At 41.2% G+C, this 22,738-nt stretch overlaps 1 long non-coding RNA gene across 1 annotated transcript; it reads left to right on the plus strand.

Annotated features, from left to right (window-relative positions):
* The first annotated feature begins 441 nt into the window (after window positions 1-441).
* On the plus strand, window positions 442-22,257 carry LOC115372440 (uncharacterized). The gene is made up of 3 exons (XR_003929452.1): window positions 442-599; window positions 20,860-21,066; window positions 22,122-22,257. It is a non-coding gene; the product is annotated as an uncharacterized LOC115372440 (long non-coding RNA).
* Window positions 22,258-22,738: the final 481 nt, after the last annotated feature.

Genomic DNA, 22,738 nt, shown 5'->3' on the forward strand with positions numbered 1-22,738 from the left:
ACACTTTACTATTTAAGGTTCCCTTTGCTATCATAAGCCAGTTTTAATCAAGTCTAAGACTTTCAAGTAATCATTTCACCTCTTTCACCTCATAAATTTGGTTTTGGAGGCCATGTGGTTAAAGGCATTCTAGTGATTAAAAAAAGTACAGCATTAATAAGACTAATAAAATTCAAGTTGTTATAATATTTTTAATTTGATTACTGTGTACATTTACTGGAGTGTGACTGAGTTTTTTTTTTTTTTTTTTTTTTAATCATAGTCTACTTTAACCATAGTTTAGACTACTTTTTCAGTGTTTCAGTTCATTCCACTGTGGCAATCTAAAACTCATTCTACCCTTACCTAATTTCTTTTTCTTTTTCTTTTTCTTTTTTTTAAAGGCACAAATGCTGAACATTAGTGACTCGGAGGGGCTTGGAGCATGAGCCGAAGCTGGCTTGTTGTCCGAGGGCAAAGCTGAGCCGATCCAGATCCGGGCCACCTGTGTGGGCTAGCCTGCCCTCCCGTCTGCCTCCTGTCCTGTTTCCAGGAAGTGGTCACCAGGCTGCCCAGTGCCCCTCGCTCCCCCCGCTTCCACCTCCCAGACCAGCCATAGGGTACAGTATGTGAGAGTGCAGGGCCAGACTGGATACACAGACACAAAGTTAGAAATCTGTGTCAAATCCCTCTGAAGAAAGTGGAATATATATTACAGAAAAACATCGATTACTCTTGATAGGCTATAAAGCATTAACACTATTCTAACAGCAGCATTATAGTAGAAGTAGGACACAGTTTTTGGCTAAATTACAGCATGTGAAAATGACCGGAGTACTTAATAGCATCCTTAGAAAAACATATATCCATTTGTAGAGCCTGTGTAAATTACTTCCTTAATGTGCCAGCTATTTTAATTGCAATTTTGCAATATTTAAGTTTTGCTGGGTTTAATAAGCTACAAATGATGGCCACCGTAAGTAGGGCAGTTCAATATGTATTAATACAGCTAACCTAGGTTCATCTCAGTAAGTGGGCTGGTCTGCCCTGTCTTGGTCTATGTGTCTCTGTTCAGCAGTCGATAGGTTAACCTGCCCATGGCATCCATCTTGTGTGGCCCCCCTCGCATTACCATTGATCTGAGGGAAATAAAGAGCACACGTGTTATTATATACAGCCCAGAAAAACACCCTCTCACAGTGATGGAGTGAACAGGCCAAATGTATGAAATATTGCCCCTCCGACATATTCTGTCTTCCTGTCAATAGTACAGCCTTTGCCCACAACGTAGATCGATAGGGACTTATCTTTTCATGATAACACATAACGATGTTGCCTGTTTTCTTTTTCTGATATTGAAGCTCTAATTCTACCCTGCCACCTTTTTAAATCATGCATGCTGATATGTATATTTGGACGTGCCAACATAACTGTTTCCTTTTTATATATATTTATATATTTTTTGCTTCTATTTTGCCAAACCTTCAAGAAAGACCTACCAGTTTGAGAGATGGCAGTTATAAATTTACATGTTGGTTTTCTGGACGTTTCTCTGAAGCTTTTGGGGGTCTCTCATGTGTGAGACTGCTCAGCGGAGAGAAGACACCCCTCTGTAAAAACATCTGTTGTGGAAATGGCTGTCAGACTCCCTTTTGTGGGCTCCGTCTCTTCGTTTGCACAGAGATTGTCATTTGTTTTGATCATTTATGTGGGTGAAAGAATAATGATGAAAAATCTAGAGGATGCACCCATGCAGTCGAGCAGTCTGCAGTTAGTCAGATTTTTTTTTTTTTTTTAGGGATTGGAGCATTTCTCTGTGAGGCATTGTGGTCTGCATATTGAGGCATATCACTTAACTCCACGTTGTTCAGTAGAAAACCATAGTAGCGCATGTGGAATTGTAATGTCAGTGTGGATGATATGGCAAAGTAAAACTTTTCAGAAAATACTCTGCAAGGAACCATTTAAATTAGCAAACATTCCCTGTATATTAAGGGAAGCTGCTTAATATGATAACCAGAAACCTTCATTTGATTATTCATGATGTGGTGATCTTTATCATATATGAAAAGAAGTCACTGGAAAGAGAAATTGATATTGTTATTTATTGTTTGCAATAGTTTCCATGTGGAAACTATTTCTTGCAGACAGAATACAATGATTGCTGAATTCATTCTGGCTTTTGAAAGGTTTTGACGGGTGGATGGAGGCAGCCTGTGTTATTTAATACAAGTAAACTTAGACTAAATGCTGTAAACCGGTACCACTCATTGGAAACTATTACTTTCCGGGAGACTTATTAATCTGGTGAATGAGTATGCCAGCTGTAACAGGTGACTGTTTTTTGTCCCTGAAATGTTATTTTGATATATGGTCTGTACAAGCTTATGTGGTGACTTTCTCTTAAAATGGCCCAAGGTGTGGCGACGCCATGATTCTCCACCTACACAGGAAGTGTTTTGAGAGCACCTGTCCAGTAGAGCCGCGAGGCATGTCACCTCCATGTATCCCCGGGTCAACTGCCATTTATCTTAGTCAAACAGCTCCTTCGACTAATTCCTTTTCACTGCTCGACAATATTGTGCAGCCACAGCACAACAGGGAACACTGATACAACCATCTCACTCCAGGGTATTCCATTATAAAGGGCTGGATTATTGTAGGAGATTGTGTGGATCACCTTCAGACAAGGGAAGTCGGTTTTAAAACACTTGGCAATTTTATTATGCATGTATAGGCTAAATATCTGTCTTTTCCCTGCAACTTTTAATTGTGGAGAAATTACTGTTTTGGTCACGTGTTGGGGCAGATGGCAGCATCTGAATTACTTCTCCAACCTATATGTCTTGAAATGCCAAGCAAAAACTCTAACCATACTCTAACCAGACAATAAAAAACAGATAAAATTAAGTTTTGGTCAGGGATATTTTCCACAAGCTCCGAAGAGTCCTCTGAACACTCATTTTCATTTGTTTTGAGTCACACCGTTGTGAAGAAGGAAGACTAAACAATGCCAGATGTGAGGCATTTTCTCAGTTCACACACTATAACATATTTCCATGGGTTTACAGTGTATTTCTAGCATTTAGATTGTGTCTTACATAGGCCTCTGTCATGCCATCTTCACAAATTCTTCTACATTATTGTTTTTTTGTTTTTTTTAAATTCTAACATTTTTTAAATGATTATTATTGTTTCATTTATTTATTTATTTATTTGTTTATGTAGGAAGGTCCCATTGAGATACAGTATCTCTTCTTCCAGGCAGTCGTGGTGAAGAAGGCAGCAGAAAGCTAAGTTACTCAGAGAAAGTCCACATCAAGGCAATACCAGGTCAAGGCTCAATGAAACAAGTGTCCTTTAAGATACTCTTTAGGGTATTTTAAAATATGCATAAAGCAGGCAGTGTTACCAGTTTTAAGTTGTTTTGCGTTTTTTTTTTCATGCCTAAGGTGCGTGGAAAGAAAAGACAGTTTTACCGAGAATTGAAGGAATCCAGCTGGAGGATCTAGTGTTGTCGTTACTTGAGGAAGACGACAAAAGGTTGGAAATACTATGAAAGAAATTTGATCGACAATGTCTTAAAAATAAATATCACCATATGCATTCTTCTCCTTATATAAAGTGAGGGCAGGCCAAGAGCTTCATACAAAGTGCAATACAATTTGCAGTTATTATGTCTTCACAATCATGTAATATGAAGACATAAAAACCAAAGTAGCCTATTTTATGTTATTTATTTATTTTAGCCCTAGAGAGTTAATTACATGTCCTATGATCCTATGATCTAAATATTCAGAGTGAGTCCTATTTTGAAATATAAGCACTGTCTGCATTTAATTTAGTCATAACAGCAAGATCCCTGCATGAATTAACAGGATGCCAGTTTGTGGTTGCGTGGTTCTCCTGCAGAACAGGTGAGTGTTTCAGCAGAGTGACACCTCATAAACCAGCTGATAACCTGTTCCTGTGTCTTATCTGTCTCAGACAATCCCTGGTCCCTAAGCACGTTGTCGTTTCCCCTCGGGCCCATTATCAGATCCCCTCTGTAGGCTCCCAGCAGCTGCAGTTATTGTAGGAGACTCTACTTTTATAGCCCCATGATGTCTTTGACAACACTGCAGTTTTATGAGTGAATACATGCTGGTCGTCATGATCTGTATTTTCCTGTTTTTCTTTTTTCTTTTTTTTGACAGAGCCTATTACAGGTATTTGCCTTAAGCACAGCCTCCATCTCCAAAGGCTTTTTGTTGTTTATCCCATACATAGTTTCAAGACAAATGATTGCTACATTCAGTTTACAATAATAAAAAATCTATTTTTTAGTGCACATAGAACATGTTTTTTTAAGAACTTTAAAAATGTAATTATTCCATGCTGTCAGTTTTAAAGTTTGATTCACATTCTCTGTGGTTCACATTGGTGTTTATTATACAAACTTGCAGAATAAAAAAAAAAAAGAAATACTGAAGAAACCATTATTCTTTGCAATATTTTCATGACAATAGGAAAAAATGGACAATGCAGTGAAAAGCCTTTTGAGGAACCGTTGAATTTGATGCTGAGGCTTATTTTATTTTCACATGAAGTATGTGATTAATAATCTTTTTTTCCAATCATGTTTCAGCACTGATCGGCCCCTCTCACTATCTGTGGGAAACGTGTTATCTCCCTCCACCATTCATGTATACATTTATTGGATCCCAAGTCTCTGGGATCAATCTTTTGGCCACCAGAGGAGCATAACTAATGGCAACATTAGAATGGCTTTGTGAGAGGGACCGGCCGGATGCGGGTTAACCAAGCAGGAAATAATCTAGGATTTTATATCTTGCATGAATGGCCATAGGATATGCTGAGAATAAATTAATCCCCCCCAAAATTTTGAAGTGAGGTTGTCTTTTGAATAGAACAGTTTCAGAGGGGCGGGATTGTTTGGCTGATTTTTTTTTCTTTCTCTGTTGAGGGGGGGTGATGCTCCCTGAACGCACACATGTGGAATTTCTTGGCAGATAATGACTGTCATCTTAATGCTCAGCCAGGGTCAGACTATCTATTCTGTCTCTGACCGCAGGTCTAGACAGCCTTCCTCTGGAAAGCCTTTTTTTCTCTCTTACTTCCTTTTAAAGACCCACTTCTATTTTCCTGTTGTGCCCAAACAAGGATTTTATAAAACGGGTGACATCGCCACACAAGCTGTCCGCTGAATCCCCCTTAATTAAAGTGACGTTTAAAGCTTCCCTCAGACACTAATAAACCCCCTCTCCATTAAGATCCTCCTAATTACTGTGTGCAAAGGAAAGGGGGACACACACAGACAGACAGTGTGGAGGTAAGCCTGCTGGCATTTGGCCCCATAAGCTGAGCGCCACACAAAAGAAAATGTCCCCTGGGTTACCCATCCTACCAGAGAGGTTTTTTTTTTTTTTTAATCTCACTCCCCCCTTCCCTGTTTTCCTCTTTATGAATGAAAGTATATGACATGTGGGGCTGGGAGTGTCCATTCATGGAGCCGGTGGAATGTGTGAATAAGGGCCTTGAATGAGGCAGGAATCACAGCCACCTGATTAGTCATTAAGCAGTCTTTTCATATTACCATTGTTTTAATGTGCATGCCGGAAGTATGATTGCTTTTGTCTGTGAAGTCTATGAACTCTCATTCACCAGCGATGTGCTTATTAAATCTGTAGCGCAAAGTTTAGATATGTAACATAAAGCTTGGGGTTGCAGGGATATTTTCTAAAAATCTGTTTGTTCCTGTGAAAGTTTTACACAGATAAATCAATTCAAATTCACTTACTTCACCATATATGACATTTGTTGGAACTTCATGACGTAGAGTGTCAGTAGATTGTGATGTAAATGAGTTGGCCCAAATGGCAACTGAGTGGTTGGAATTGATGTAGACAAGAGACTTTGGTATTGTCACATTTCACACTGATCCTCAAGTATAGAGTGTGTGGACAGACACCGCAGCTTCAGTGGCAGAGGCTAGCACAGAAAGGTTAAACGTGTTTGGTTCACGTCCTGGTCTGCAGATTAATGACATTAACGAAGTTTCCATTAGTCGTGCAACGGGGGGAGACATGGGCGTCCATGCGGAAAGCCACATGACCGAGGCAGAGATAAGAGAAAATGAAATACGTCTTCATGGAGACAGGAGGGGCCAGGAAGTGCCACTCCAAATTAGCCGCAGGCCCAGTTTGTTGTTACTTCATTAACCCAACAGCCCCGGGAAAAATAAAGAGAAGGGTCGCAACCTTTAGCAACAGGGAAGCCTGAAATTTGCAAAGAGAGGCTCTTCAAATTTTTACCGGAGACACTGAGGTTACTCTCACATGTTGTTATTTTCTTCCGCGACCCAGTTCAGTTTGCACTCCAGATTACTTTGGGGTTGCATCATTAAACGAGGAAATGATGAAACCTCTGATGAAATACATTGTTTAGTTATCTTTGTTCTGTTTCATCAGCTAGCTTATAGCTGACCTTTAATACTCCAAGTAGCGTCTCGGGATGCTCAGTTTGAGTTCTTTATAATATCCTCACAGGTGGTTAAAAGGCAGATGAACCAGTTGGTGAGGTAATCTCAGTCCACTCTGACCGTTTTCAGACATTGTTCTGACTAAATCTTAAAAAAAGAATCTAGTTTCAAAAGCAGAGTTTGCTATTTTCTTACCAGGTTGACTAGTACCATTCAGGATTACACTCTCCAATCTTTAAAAACATCAAATTGCTGCATTCCTGGTATAGTTTCTCTGCTGTCAGACCTCAGTAAATTTATAAAGATGTCTTCTACATCCACACACCAAACTGAATCAAGATTATTTCCTGAGTACAGATTATGTTTCCTAGTTCAGAGCTGACAGCAGAGTAGATAATAAGGATGTAAAAGTTCACAAAACCAGGCTTGCATTCTTGTCAGTGAATGCATCATGATCTCACAAGCACTGAAACACCGACTAGCCCGCCTTGAGAGAAACCTCTCACAAAATAAGAGCCAACAGGCCGACTGTAATATACAACAGCTTATAATGAGCCATACTCCTTTTCAATGAGACCATAAAGAGATGGTATGTGCTGCAACTGCATATATATGCTTTCTTTCTTTCTTTTTTAAAAAATTTTGGATTAAAAGTAAACCTTTTGAAATAAGTGGGATTATCTGACTGTCCCCTTTATCGTATCGTAACCATTTAAAGGACTGATATTCAGAGGAACTTCTTTCGCAGGTTTCAGATGTCATTATTATAATTAGATGCTGTGCCCTGTGTTCTGTTTGTTGCCTTCTTGAACATTTGGTGCACTTCAAAACACAGTGGAGTTGTATAATGCCGTCCTTGTTGTTTGTAACTCGAGCTGAGCAGCAGCTCTTTATTTGCAGGCGGTGACTTTATTAGAGTCTATGGTTACAGACCCTTGGAAGGAGGGCTATTGTATTCTCACCCCTCCTCTGGCAAACATACCTCTTCTACTCCTTTCCTTTGTATACACCTCATACAAACAGGCCCGATGGAGTTCATCAAGTCAAATCTGGACTTACAGGGAGAATTCTTGGTTATTTTTCATTGACTGAAAAAATAGACAGTGATGGATTCTTAATTTTTTGTCCTGACATATTTGCACATATTGTTTTAGTGTCACTATTTCAATTAAAATGCCAGCTAAAATCTGCCTGCCTCTCTTTCTCTCTCTCTCGCACTCTCCCTCTGTCTCTTTCTCTCTCTCTCTGTCTCACACACACACACACACATACACACACTCAGCAACATGGATCAACAGTAGCTGACTCGGCTAGAAACTCAGTGGCACAGGTAGAGAGGAGCTGGGTCCAGCGAGTGTCTACTGGGGCTGCAGACACATCTGCCTGCTTGATTTCACCTGGTAACTGAGCATGTAGTATTTACTTCACGGCTGAAATGCAATCAGGGGCTGGTAGCTGGCAAGGAAGCAATGAGCCTGCGATTAGTTTTTTTTTTTTTTTTCCTTCCCCTCTGAAGAAGTCAGGAAGAGTTGAGTTGAAGAAGTGGGGTAGCAAAAATGCTTTGTAATACTTTGGAAACGGACTTAAAAACCCAAGTGAATTTTTGAATGTTTTAAGCTTGCCTATTCCCCATAAATTTTAATCTCATCTATTCTGTGAACCTATTTATCTCCATCCATTTCTGCAATTTCTGCAAATAATTTTTTTTATAGAAATATTTTATGAAGTACTGGCAGTAGTCTTATGACCATCACTATAATACAGCATTGTTGCAAAAGGTTAAGGTGTGAAATTCACACTTATGTAATGCTATCAAAGCTCTTTGCTTGGCAGAGAAAATAACTATATTGCCATACATAGAAATAGAAACACTCTAGACATTATTTAAAAATGTATATATTTTATAGCAAGAAAATTTCAATTATTCTATATTTTCCCAACAATACATTATGTATGTGTTAAAAATCAAATTTGCATTGCTTGTGTTTTTTTCTCCCTGGTGCAACTATTCCCAGTTTTTTACATAGCTGTCTAGGGCTTGGCAAGGCAGTCACATGGTCACACATAGAAGTGCTCATGCCATACATTTTTAACTGTGTAAAACAAAGTTTTCCTGCTTACTCTACTCATTAAAGTAATAGTATCAGTAACAGTATAGTTTAAACTTTCTTCTGAGGAAAAGCTGAAGCTGAACTTCAGTTAAAAAAAATAAGAGTATCTTATTGTTTACACACAATAAAATACATCATGAATGAGTATAAAGTTTCAGACACATCATTTTGACTTGTTTCCAATGCAGACTTGCACAGCCAGCTGAATTCCTGTTGATAAATGTAATAGCAGTGTTGGCTAGCTTCTCATGGTCGAGTGCCCCTCTGTGCACGTATAAACATTTTACGTCCTCGAGACAAGAGTCACCTCTCTAATCTGACTGAAGAAGTGTGTGGAGAGGTCTTTTATCCTACCCTGCTTTAACCGGTTGCTCACAGAAGAGCCATTCACCTCCATTAATGGGGAGTGAGTCTTTCACTGGGGCCTGTTTGCCTCTTAGACCTCTGAAAGAAACTTCGCCAGCGAGGAGACATTAAGAAAACCAGTTAATCTGAAGCAGTCTATCTGTGTCTGCCCAGGGAATGGACCGAGCTCCTTGGTGCCTTCACAAGAGCCTTCTCCTCACAACAACTACAGAAGTGCTAGATCAGGACTTTTCTCAGTAGCTTGACGAGGACACAATGGTTAAACAAATAAGCAGTTAGCCTCTTTGGTGTTTGTTGTGGTTGGTAGCCTTGTAAAATGCCACTGATTTATTAAATCCATCATGCAACAGTCGCTGTTTATTGCCACCTCTCGTCTATTCTGTTGATCATTGTTCATTGTGCACGTCACCCATATTTCAAATAATCTGGCATATAATAATATTCTGCAACTTTTCAACGCCCTGCAGAAACTTTGAAGTTTGACTTTTTTTTTTTTTTTTTTTTTTACTGTAAGTGACTACTGACAGTTTCATCCTGATGTGGAAAGTTATCCACGACACAAGGGAAATAAGGACTAAAGTGGCACAGATGCATGTGCATCAAAGCATAAATATTAGACCTTTTTTTGTTTGTTTTTACCTTTTGAGACACCAAGTTTTTGCAAGAGCTGACAAAATACTGGATGTCACACTAGGCAAATTCTGTGAAAACAAATAAGGAACAAAATAAATTCACACTCTCATGCCTCTGTGCTCTTCAGTTCTCACTCTGGCCAACAAATATAGCAAATTATTGATTTTAGTGCAGTGCCGCTGATATCCATTGGGGTAATTCTCAGACTCAGGCTATAAAGCCTTGCGTTCCCTAAAAGGAACCTGAGGACAGAGTAGTGCCGGAAAACGAGACAGCCCCTCTCACAGTCACAACTAAGTCAGTGTTATTTACCTTTGTTTGTGGCAGTGGGGGCTTTTAACCCCCAGACACCCACTTTAGTGGCCGTTTATGGAGCAATCCTACTGTAGCAGGAGTGACAGACCGAGGTCATCAGTGGCTGGAGCCAGAGTGACCTGTTGTTAGAGACAGGACTAATAAACACAAGAGTATCTTTAGTGAACAAGGCTAATCAGGTAGGTAGCCACAATGGCAGATAGCTAAGGGAGGGTGGGAGGAGAGTTCAGGGATGAGGAGGTAAAAAGAGATCAGGTGCAAGGACAACAGAGTGGGAGATGGAGTGAGGTTGTGTGAAATAGCTCTTAGAAAAGCATTGCAGTCAGTCTTGCTGTCTGTGTTACATGTAGAAACGTGGCAACACTGGAAAAAAAGAAAAAAAAAAAAAGAGTCATTTTGTCTCTAAAATCTTGTTTTTCTTAAAAAGCAAGTAGATCAGCCCACCAGAATCAAGGAAATTACACTTAATTCCAGAAAAGTCTGGAAACAAGTTGACAAATGGGATTATCTTGTCCCAGTAGCAGATTGTTTTTTCACTTGTTTTTAAGAAAATCTTTCTATAAGACTGAATGTGAGACTTAATTGCTTGTTAAGATGGATATTTTTTTTGCAGTGTGAACATGATGATTTGGAAGGCAGAGTCATAAATGTAGCAAACACATACATGCATGTATGCAAAACAGACACACATGCACAAGTGCACGTCAAACACACACCCACAAACACTCGTGTTTCAGCGGGTACGACAGATGCCGTATGGACTGTTGTATTCTCAGCAGTAAGGGAGGGCCCCGAGGGTCTCTGCTGTCTGACAGTACACCAGGGATCAGCTGTGACACAGTGACACCAATCCCCTCATGTCACACACACTGCTGTCCTAACACCACTGCGTTCTGTCTGAGTGTGTGTGTGTGTCTGTTGTGGAGTGTCATCATGTCACATACACTGTAGTAGATTTATTCATGTCGCCGTTATAGCGTTGCCTTGTCTGCCCTTTGTTGAACCAAGCGCACTCAAAAGGCTAAATGTCTGCTGCGCTAAAGTTATGGGATTTTAAAGTGCTCCAAATCAGATTATCAACAAGAAGAAAAAAGGCATTTGATGAAAATCCAGTGTTTGTGCACTTTGCATAGCGATGTCTTCTGTCTGCTGGATGTCAGTTCAGACAGAGGGAGAACTGCTGCAGGTTGTACTGCCCATGTTTGGCCAGCTGAGGCCATGCTTACCTCAGGGTGAGCGGAGGCTGCCTCTAGCCTCACTGTAGCTCCAGTCCGCTCGCTCCTCACAACAAGCAGCATATATGGGTCATGTAATAGGAAGCATGTTTATCATTTGCATAATCATCAAACCACGCCAAGAGATAACTCCATAAGACCATATAGTCTTTTGATGAATGAAGAATTCATCCCAACAAGGAGGAAATCCTCCATATGCTGCAGCCTGGAAAGAGCCTTTAAACTTGTCTGTAGCTACAAATGTCTTTACTTGTTAAAATATTTTCACCAAATTTACACTATATACGTTTTATGTTGAAACTATATATGTTGCATGTATGAAACATACACTTATTATCCATCTATATATCTATAAATTCTATCTCTATAAATAGATAGAACGATAGATAGACCGATGGTTAGATAGTTATAAAAACATACATGTATGTGGATATTTGTTGGAAACTATTCCTTGGTAATAAAGAAAGGGGTCACTGTATCAAGCTGCTTAAAAAAAGGCTCTCCTAGCAGTGGTGGTCCCTGTGCCGGGATGGTCAGTCTCTTTTCAGGTGCAGACCTCCTCCACTGAAAATCACCATGAGCCTGTCAAATAAGTAAAGCCAGGGAGATGTGTGGCCTGTGAAAGGGATATGCTCACCCTGCTAGTGGGCTCAGAGACGCTCCTTTGTTTCCTGGCATGTCTCACATACTTTCAGAGGCCAGATAAGCCCCAGCACCATGAAACACTGCTTTATGTTTGGCCTCAGTAACGTCCCAGAGAGGGCAGAGTGGGCTCAGAAAAGAGGGCAGTGAGTGAGCAGGTAATATGTCCTCCCCGTCCCACCTTATGTGTGTCTCATTAAAGGGCCAGATATGTGTAGAGCCCCGGTTGTGTAGTCCTGAAGTATTTCATCAGAGTACCTGCTGAAAGGTACTCCGATGGCTAAACACAATCCCCAAATTTAAGTCATCTTCCCCAACTTTTCCCTTCAACTCTTACACCATCGCTCCTCTTTGCTTTTATTCCCACTCCTTCTCTGAGGACTAGGGGTAAGCTGGGATGCTGAAAGGGGATGGAATGGGGGGGGGGGGGGGGGGGGGGGGGGGGGGGGGGGGGGGGGGGGGGGGGGGGGGGGGGGGGGGGGGGGGGGGGGTCTTGGCTGTTTCCTGAAATCGGATTAGCAGCTACTCTACACTTAGATTGCAGGGACTTGGGCTTTAGTTTAGCCCGGCTTGAGACCACCCAACAGGTAAACAGGTACATTACTGGAGAGTAAAAAACGACAGTGAATGGTGAGTGGATAAAGAATGAAAAATACTCAAGAGATGGCTTCAAAGTGAGAGAAAGAAATACAGAGGGAGTGTGGTGGAGCTTTTTTTTTTTTTTTTTTTTTTTTTAGTATGACAGTGGTTACTCTGAAATGATATCAAAAACTGGTGGGAAATTTAAATATTGCACTGCAAAAAATCTTCATCCTAACAAGTTTCATCTTAACTCGTACGCATCTCATACTCATCGTTAAAATCTTGTTTTTCTTGTAACAAGTGCAACAATTGCCAGTGGAATTAGATAATCTCTCTTGTATCAAATGCAGTTTTACTTGTTTCAAGATATTTTCTGGGAACAAGTAAAAATATGTTGATACAAGGCAGATCGCTAGTATAAAAAAATGACACTTGATTCAAGAAAATTCTTTAAATAAGTTGATTAGCATTGCAGACAAGTGGAATTATCTCACCCCGCTGGCAGTTTTTTTGCACTTGTTTTAAGAAAATTGAGATTTTAATACCACATGAGAGACGAAATGACTTCTGAAGATGGAGATTGTTTTGTGCACAATGAAAAACAAACAAGAAAAAGGAGAAAACCTGAAGCCTCACTTGTGAAATTTATTCGGAACCACCAATTTGTGAACTTCTTGTTGAACCAACTCTGTGGCCTTCACAAAAGACCTGTCTCCACCCCAGCCCTCCCCACTCACCAAGATATCTAAACCTCACACTGTCATGCTGCTGCCACTGCATCCCACAGAAAACCTCCTGAAAATTAGTTTTTGGCAACTGGCTCACAAACGCACTTTCCTGTCTGCTGCAAGCCACCAAGGCTTTGTTAGGCAGGGCCGCTCTGAGCCCAGAGCCTTCAAGACCCCCATTATGCAGCAGGACTCAGCGGGGCAGAAAGAGCAGGAGTGTTTTCGCCAGTCATGTGGGCACACAGGCATTATACACTCTTCAGTGGCACTGTAGATATTTTGTGAGTCTTACAAACAGAGGGGAGGCCTGCAAGGCTGCAAGAAGAAGTTTTGATAATTGGGAGTTATATAAGTTCCCAAATCCTCACAGGAGGATTGTAAGTTTTTTTTCCCTCCTTTTCCCCTATTGTGTGTTTTGAAAAGCTGTGTGTGAAGGCCCCTCTGCGAAGGTGACAAATCCTTTGACATAAATCATTGTGTAAAGGTTAAAGGAAAACAGTCAAGTCCTCAGGAAGAAGAGCCTCTAATTGCCTGCTTCACTCCAGCTTTTTTGAACACTGTTTTACAAATTAAACAACAGCTCTCACTCACTGCAGAGCTCGCTGCATGTGTGTGTGTGAGTGTCTGTGTGTGAGTGTGTGTGTCTTTGTATCTGTTGGTGTGTGCACACACTTATAACTGATTGTATATATAAGCTTGTTCACAACTAGTGCTCCCTAAAGGCCTCCACTGATGTTGTCAAGATCCACAGACGAGCATATCAGCTGTAGCTGGACAGGAGAAGCTGGAGTTTTTACTAATCAGTGATGGACAAACTCGGGGCTCTCTGCTTCTCAAACATCACCGCGTCTGTCAGGGGCCCTGAGTGTAGAGCAGGCGGGCTGAGCAGCTCTGATCGGCAGTGTTGTGTTCTTTTTTTTTTTTTTTTTTCCACTGAATCACACTGGGGAATGTGTGTTTGAGATGCAGGGATGCATGGTGCTAACCCTCCCCTGAGTAGTAATGCATGAACTGTTAGCAAAACATTGCCATGCTGCTGTTGCCTTCTATGTTAATAAGATGTCGATTTGGGGGAGGGGGGAGGACGATGGGGGGGGCACAGATGTAATTCAAGGTTGACATCACAGGATTCATAATACACCTATAGAGAGGGGATAGATAAACTTTCAAAGTCAATACAAAACCCCTGCAGACATAGGTGCTTGCTGATAATGATTCGCATGTGACAACAGATCGTTTTTATGAAGTGTTAGCACCACTTCGATTTTAGATTGGAACTCCTGAATGACAAAAACATCTCACTGGTAACACAATCAAAGATGCTGTCTGTATTCAGTCACTTTTTTTTTTTTTTTTGGTAAAATATGTGCCTTAAAAAAATTCTTTGACACAGCACAGAACATGTAAAAGAACCAATAAAACCATTTCCAATTCAGCTCATTACAAGCCCTCTCTATTTCTAATCGCCTTTTATGCAGCGTTTCCAGATTTCAAGTCGTACACCTCCATGTCACTCACTTACGTGTTTCAGAGCGAGGGGGTTCAGCTCGTGTAAATGTATTTATGAATGCATGATTTTGTGAAAGTGTGTACTTGGCTCTCTCCTCGTGCTGTCTAATAACTGGTAACCCCAGCTGTGAGTGTGTGTGTGTGTGTGTATGCGTATTTGTCTGCCTGTGTAAAGCTGAGGCTAGCTGGAGCACTGAGGCGTAACTTGGCCCCAGTCAGGCCAGTGCGCAGAGGGCAGAGACCAAAAAGCCTCCAGCAGTGTTCAGTCTCTCTCCCTCTCTTCTCAATCTCTCCCTCCTCCGCTGGGATTTTGAAATAGGTAGACTGGAAGATGTAACATGTATTTATTTTGTATACTACACACAGGGTTCCTTTGCCCTTTGGTACATGCACATGGTGCACATTTTACTGACCGTGAGGTGGCAGAGAAAATTGATCAACTTTGCAAATAATTCAGTAAGATCTGGTATTTTCACAATAACACTATAAGAAGTCAGCTTATAACAACCACAGGATGCATGTTCACCTTTTCTCCTGCATCCTCTGAGAGCAAATCAGAGGGAAATTTGTATATCCTCATGGTGTAGGTCTCGCTCTCTTGCAACTCCCCCCTCTCTCCTCTCCTCATAGAAGCTTCCAGCTGCATGGAGAGAAAAGCCAGCATGGAGCCAGGGCCACTGGTTAAGCATTTTCATGCTGGATTTGAAATCAGATTATATATGGGTCTGCTCAATTGACTTAATGGATTTGAAGAGACTAGATCCTATTAATAAAGGAATAAAAGAGATGGAGGGAAGGGAAAAAGGGGGTGACTTTGCCCCTGAGGTTGTGGTCCCACCAGTGGCACTAGCAGGCTAATCTGCCATGCAAATTAAATCCTGCCTCTATACACTGGCCCCTCTAATGTCCTCCATTACACACCTTTTATTTGTTGTGATCTGATATTGTAAACAGATATTGTTCCGGGCTCATCAGACTGCTGGGGGAGTGATTACTGGAGAAGATGGAAATTGTTTCTGTGAAGACATTCGTATCCCTGTTCATCTTTTGCTTTGGAGGAAGGAGCAATGGGAATATTCCACGATAGTCCTCAGATTGGGACTGACACTCATTTGGTTTCCTCTTTGGATTTTTTTTCCTTTTCCCTCAAGAATCCGTCAGCAAGAGTTCCAGGCAGGATTATGATGCAGTTGAGACTGAGAGGTTTAATCAGAGAGAGTGGCAGTATTTGGGCTGTAACAGAGCTTACCTTGCCGTTTTCTCTTTTGTCTTAATGAGGTTGTACTTTGGTTCATTCCTTGGAAGTCTACCTCTCACTGTTTCTGTCGGGCTGTCAAAAGTAGCTGTAACAACACACATATGTCACATATGCTAATCCGATTTGCACTTAATCATGACAGGGATTATACTGTACATACAGTAGCCACAAAGCTGTGAAACTTGTAGCGCTCTTTCAGTGTTTTCCACCGGCGAAGTTCACCCTCATGTGAGTTTGGCGCAAGTTTGCAGAACAGACAACTTCTCTCTGATGAGGAATTAAAACTAAATGAGGCTAGGAGGGGGGAAAAAATCCTAGGAACACTTGCATAAGTAGCTTTTCAAGTGCCCTGTTTAAGCTTTTTATAATCACCGCAAATGAGTAGATGAAATACTGGCTCAAGAGTTTGTTTGTGTATCCGGGAAATGAAGGGCAGTTGGTGGGAAAGTTTGTTTTCTCTGGTGTGAACGGGTGCAACTTGCTTTAGTCATTTACTGGCTCCCTCAAAGACAGTGCTTAACCGGAAATACTAAACAAGCATAGATATATATGTATGCATGTATTACACTCATGCATGGAAATAAAACACACAGCAACACAATAACTAAAACACGTCTCTGATCGGACATAATATGCACAAATATGTGTCCAGTGTGAAAATATGTCACAGTATTAGACAATATACAAAATATTAGGGACATGCTCCTAATAGTGAGTGCCATCCTCATTTGAATAATCCATGTTTTAGCTCAAGGTTTAAAAATGTTCTCTGATCATTGCATCCTTCCTTCATGACTTAATAGATGAAGTCTATAATGAATAAAGAATTGTAGCTTTCACCTGCAGTCCCAGTCCATTTCAGACAGAGGAGGGGGTCCTAATATTTTTGTATGATAGAAACAACATTCTGTTCCTGCTGTTGCCTAAATAACCAGTGTAGGAGGAGCATTGTTTCTGTCCAATCACAACTGAGAAAAAAAAACACACAGCTAAGTTCAATCCCTATGATGCTTCAGCCTATTATCAGCAAGGTGTTTGACCAATCACTGCAAGAGAAACTGCTTCTCCAGGATAAACATAAACTAAATATGGAATATATCCTATGTCTTTGATATCAACATCCTGCCAAATAAAAATGAATATCCACCTTTCAAACAAAGGTATGCCTGGGAGTGTGGACCTCATTTCAAGCACAATTAACTTGAAATGGAGTGCTGCAAGATCAATAGTCCCCAGTTGATCCAGAGGGAGCTGTCAGTCTATGGAAATGGCACACATATGGTAATATCCCCAGCTTAACAACAACTTAGAGGATTTACTGTTGCTGTTTTCAGACCCACATGAATAACAAACAGTGGGCCACCCCCTGGGAACCATTTTGTTTTATCCCAGCTTCAATTAATCTTTAAGGGGGAGGATACCATTCAGGAGAAATGGCAGGGGGGATATGAAGAGGGCGTTTGTAGATGTGAAAGGTATACTGCTAATTATGAAAATTACAAATAGACTATCCACTCATGCAAATTCAATGATCTGTGCGCTCTATTGTTCTTTTCTCCTAACTACCTTTTCATCATAGTTCTCCCTTTTTCTCCCAGTCTCTCTCTCTCTCTCTCTCTCTAACCCACAAACACACACACACACAATCACGCTCACACTCAGATACAATGTGTTTGCACTTTCATTTTCTAATTAGAACACTTTCGTCTCTGTGAGAGCTGCTATTGACAGACACACAGACATTAGCAGGATTGTATGAGTTCTTTACACTGATGAGTGTGATGAGATCTCAGGAGATGTGTATGGATTTTACCTCCTGCTGACTGCACTTCTCTCCTCTTAGCCTTGGGCCAGAAACCTGTGGCATAACAACTCCGTGAGAAGATATAAGACCCAGGAAGGCTGGCAAGCTTGCTAGTTATATGCTTCAGTCTGATGTCATTAAGTCAGATTCGTTTAGCAGAGTCAGAGTCGGACAGGCGGCACATATAGACAATGCACTGTCACTTGAGATAGTGCAGTGACTTAGGTCAATTTGAAATTGATTTACCTCAACTCTGCGATTGATGAAGTCCGTTCAGGTTAAACTGCAGAGTTCTCGATTGGACATGCACTTTGGGGAGTTGGTATTGGAATTGACTTGTGTGTGTGTCACCCTCAGCTCAAGCCAGGTGGGAAATTGAGTTACAAAGCACAGTATAAAAGGGATAGATGACCTCTGTGGCACTCATACAGTTTGTGTCTGCCTTTCATAACTCCGGCTAAAGAAAGTCAGTCGATTGAACTGAAAAAGACTGAGGAAAAATCCATATTACTCTCTCCATATTCTTGTAATCTTGAAGACCGTTGAGTCCTCTTGAGAAGAAGAGTACCTGAGAAATGTAACCATTCAGACTGTGACCGGGAAAGCTCTACTATTGGCAAATCACAAGACGATGGGGCAGCCAAAGCATGTAAAACACCTCCAGCTCCTGCAGAGGAGGCCACTTTGTGCTGCTGGGAGTGAAGGATGGAGGTGGAGGAGGAGAGGGACACAGAGGCAATTCCCTGTCCTGTTTTCCAGGGAGCGTGTTGAACTAAATCTAAATTGCTACTATGATTTCGTCACTCGCCTCTGATGGGAGAGAAGTGATGTTGGTAAAGAAATGAATAAATGGGAGAAAAAAAACACCATAGCTCTGGGCCTGTGGCTCTCCCTGACTCCAGCCTTTATCATGTAAATAAGGGGAATGGGAGTGGGTTAGGGGGACAATTCCCCAGCCGCCACTTGGGCCAAATGCAACTTTCCTGCGCTTTAGGCCCACAATGAGGAATGTATTTGGAGGCCTCAGTTTTAATTTAACTGGAGTGGCAGCTGAGGGGGCACAAGGGACCTCATCTCATGACTGCTACAATCGCTTGGCTGGAAGGAGAGGAAACTTCAACGTGGTGCTGTACATTTCAATGTGCAAGATCTCTTCCACAGCTCCATTACTAGTCTGTGAGTGTGTGTGTATGTGCTTATGTGCGTGTGTCTGTGTTTGTTTGCGTGTTGCAGCACACACATCTGACTGATGCACTTGCTCCGTAACACCTCTTTGGTTTCCCACGGAGGAAACACGCTTCTTGCACCGCTGTAACATTTGATTCATTACGATCTGAAACAGCACATCAGTTCACTTATTATGTCTTAAAAAATCCTCCCAGTGTCCCAAAGAGCAAGGGGGAAAATCCACCAAAGAGGCACTGCCTTGAAATTGACAGCTGTTATTGTGCTGTGCCATCTGGTGCATTTGCCAGGGAACAGAAAAGGGTTAATATTCTATGATGTGTGGTAGCAGTGGCACAGCCTTTTTTGCACAGCCAGAGTGAAATACCGGGTGCCAGGAGTCTGTGCACCCAATGGAGAATAAACCCTCAACATTAGCATGGCACCATATCAACCAATGTGGCTAATTTACTGGGTCAAATACGATTGGGAAGGTGCCAAAATAACAGCCGTACCAGCAGAATTTCTAACAGTGCGGAGGATCAACAAAGGAAAGTTACAGCTCTGCTTGGCATAATGCAGCTTTGAGCCACAACCCTCTGCAGATAAAACTCAACAATGCTGCAGTTATTTATTTATTCATTTATTTTTGGGGGGTTAGGTAGGGGGTAATTCTACATTTGGGAATTTTATTTCCTTGTACAACTCATGTGCATGTTTGTGTCCCTGCACATTTGTGTGCAAGTATGTGTTTTGTTGTGTTGGAGTCTACACTGCAGCGCTGTCATTATTCATTGACCACAGATGTAAATGGATCTAAACAATGGGACACGCGTGCTGCGGGTAGTGATCGCCCCTGGAGAGGACAGGGCCTGCTGAAATTAATAGGCCTCCCGTGGCTAAATAAGCAATGGCAAAATAAGCCTAAATGTCCCCCAATCGTGTGACAGACAGGGCCCAAGAATCTGAACAGCAGGTAGTTATTATATGAATTGCCGGAGAGGGACATATTGCAGACTCGACATGCCACATCAAAAACATCACACTGCACTGGATTTGAATCATTATACGTGTGTGTGGTGGGTTTCATTTGAAACCAGCTCATCTGCCACACAGTATTTCTGGCTATTTGAGAAGAAAGCATTTTGAGGGTTTTGTGTGCGCCACTGTGGCTTTAAATATTATTTTGACTCTTTCACAGTATATAAGATTTAAATGTGAAAGGCCACGACATGTTCTGTCACCCATCTGATCTCATCATATGACAGTGCTGGTTAAACTTTTTTTTCCCAGGTGAGATCATAGGCAAATTACAACCCATTGGGTATCAAAAAAATGCTTTTTAATCAGAACATATCACATATGGTCACTCATATGCCTAAAGCCCTTAATGCTGAATAAAAAAAGATAAAGAATACAGGCAGAAATATGCTCCTTAGCTGGAAGACACACTTCCTTAAGCCATCGGCTCATTTATAATTCTGAGTGCTGGTTCACAAAATGGTCCAACATTTAAAGCGACTGGCAGGGGGTAAATTAGTGCTCCGAGATGAATTATCATACAATTAAGAAACCCAGACTGTGCCAAAAAACAAAACACACAATATGGAAGAAAGACCTACTTTTCCTCTAATTCATCAGGGACAAAGCGTTTTCCCATCCTCTTTTTAAAGGAACAGGCCTATGGATGACTTTCCGCTTCATGCATTTTGCGCTGAAGGTCGTTGACACTGCTGCATCTACAGCACTAAAGAGATAAGTGTGATGTAATGCACTGAGAAATTTTACACACATTCATTTGCAATAATTCAGAGATTAGATGGGCATATGTCTCACTCTGTATGGTAAGCTCTCAATGTTTTCTTTTCTGAATCCTATATAATTCTGTATAATCCTATATAGTTCTCATATTTACCTGCACATGATGTAGCTTTTCATGCACCAAAATATTTGCATGCATTCCTGACACTCTCTTTTTTTTCTCCCTCCTTCACTTACTCTCTTTCTTTCTTACTCTTTCTCTCTCTCTCTGGATTCTTTCTGGTGATGAAGGTGGCGGCGGTGGGGATCTGAGCTCTGTGGAGTGATGGGACTGCTGAGGTGGTCAATAATCTATTACTGCACATGGGCCTCCACAGAGTGACAAATGTCTGTCAGAGAAATGGGCCCAGAGAGGTCAGAGCTGGGCTACTGACCTCAGCCCCCCTCAGCCACCGCAGACAGATAGATAGGAACATGAGCGGGCTGACTCAGACTACGGTAAAATACACATTCTGTGTGTTTGTGTCTCTTTTCATGTCCCCCCACCACTCTCAAAACACCCCTGTTTCTATAGACTAGCCTTGTTCCCTCCCTAAAAAATCCTTTCCCTTTGCAGTCACTTTAATAAACCTCAACATCCAAGTCATCACTGCACGGTTCAACAAATCATGCAATCCTGTTCACTGCCATATAAAATGAGGTTTTAAAATTCATATATGGAGTGAACTCATTTTGGAGGGGCTTTATGTAGGTATGAATCATCTACCTGTTTAGAAACATCATTCCATCACAGGAGGACCACAGGTCCTCTCACACACAGTGAGAAATCAAGTGAGGTGTAACATAACCTTTAATGCAGTAATAAAGTAGTGAAGTAATGAATAAAATTAAGTGCAAAAGCATCCCGAGACATCCTAAATTCTCAGTTTGCTAATCTGTTACATTTCCTGTCCATGTCATGACAGATTTGAATATTACCTTTCTAGTTTGACTTGATGCCCTTATCGGTGTATTAAAGTGGACAGTGAGCACAAAACAGTTGTCAAAAGTAGCTGTTAAAATCAAAGGTGAAAAGTGAAAAATAAAGTGAAAATTTCTAATGGTAATTCACACTTTATCATTCTGGAGATAGGATCACTTATAATAGGTGGAAAAGTGACTGACTTTGGAGCTGAGTGTATAAAAATTCCCAACTAATGCCTTTTGGAGTTGACCTGTGAAGAGTCAGTGGTCTTCGTGTATTGGCAGCTCTGCATCCATGTAATAATGATAAGAATGGACGTAGACCATTTAAGTTGCAAATCAATAGCAAATTAAATTTTTCAGCAGTGCAAGCCACATTCAGAATCACCTGTAATTAGCCTTGACAGACTCTGGTTGCACCGGTCTCTTGTCACTCGGCTCCCCATACACACAATGCCTAGCTCTACTCACAGCAACTACTAATTTGCTGAGTATTGCCTTTAATGCATATTTAATGAAATTGCAAGATTTCTTTTTTTCCCAATTATCATCAACATATTTCATCACTGCTCCTTATATTGTCATTACAGGTGCAGAGAAATGGCACAAGTATTCAAGACGGTACCTGAAGTAGGTTAAGCAGAAACACATGGGCCTAGCCTGGCGGTGTGGTTGGGAAAATGGGCTGGGACCTGATTTAGATAAAAACACGATGACCCACAGGCACTCCTATAATGAATAGTGTCCTCCAAACCTTTCGTTTTTCCCAGCTTACTACATTTGTCATCTTCATATGAATAAACAGGCCTATTTAATCTATCTGTCCTTTCATGAGTTTATGTGGCACATATACGCTAACAGCAGGATACGTGCAGCCTACAAACATGCTTGTTTTGTCCTGTTTCCACTGAATGGTTATCAACAGAATCTCCATTGCAAATGAACTGCACCAGGATGCAGGGCCAATCTGTCATTCTCTGAATTTATGTAGAAACTTTGACAGTGTTTGGAATTATCTCATAACTCTACATGTGTTTTTTTTTTTGTAAGACTAACCCCAGTAAAAGCTAGTATTGTAGCTTATAGCCGCAAAGGTGTTGTCAAAAGTTTCACCTGAGGTGACCAAGAGAACCAAGAAGATGTTGAATGTGTTGCTGTTGACCTGTCATTCCCTCACTCCTCGCTTCCCTCTGCTGCCCTGAGTCCA

The sequence above is a fragment of the Myripristis murdjan genome, chromosome 15 (genome assembly GCF_902150065.1).
Source record: "Myripristis murdjan chromosome 15, fMyrMur1.1, whole genome shotgun sequence".
NCBI lineage: Eukaryota > Metazoa > Chordata > Actinopteri > Holocentriformes > Holocentridae > Myripristis > Myripristis murdjan.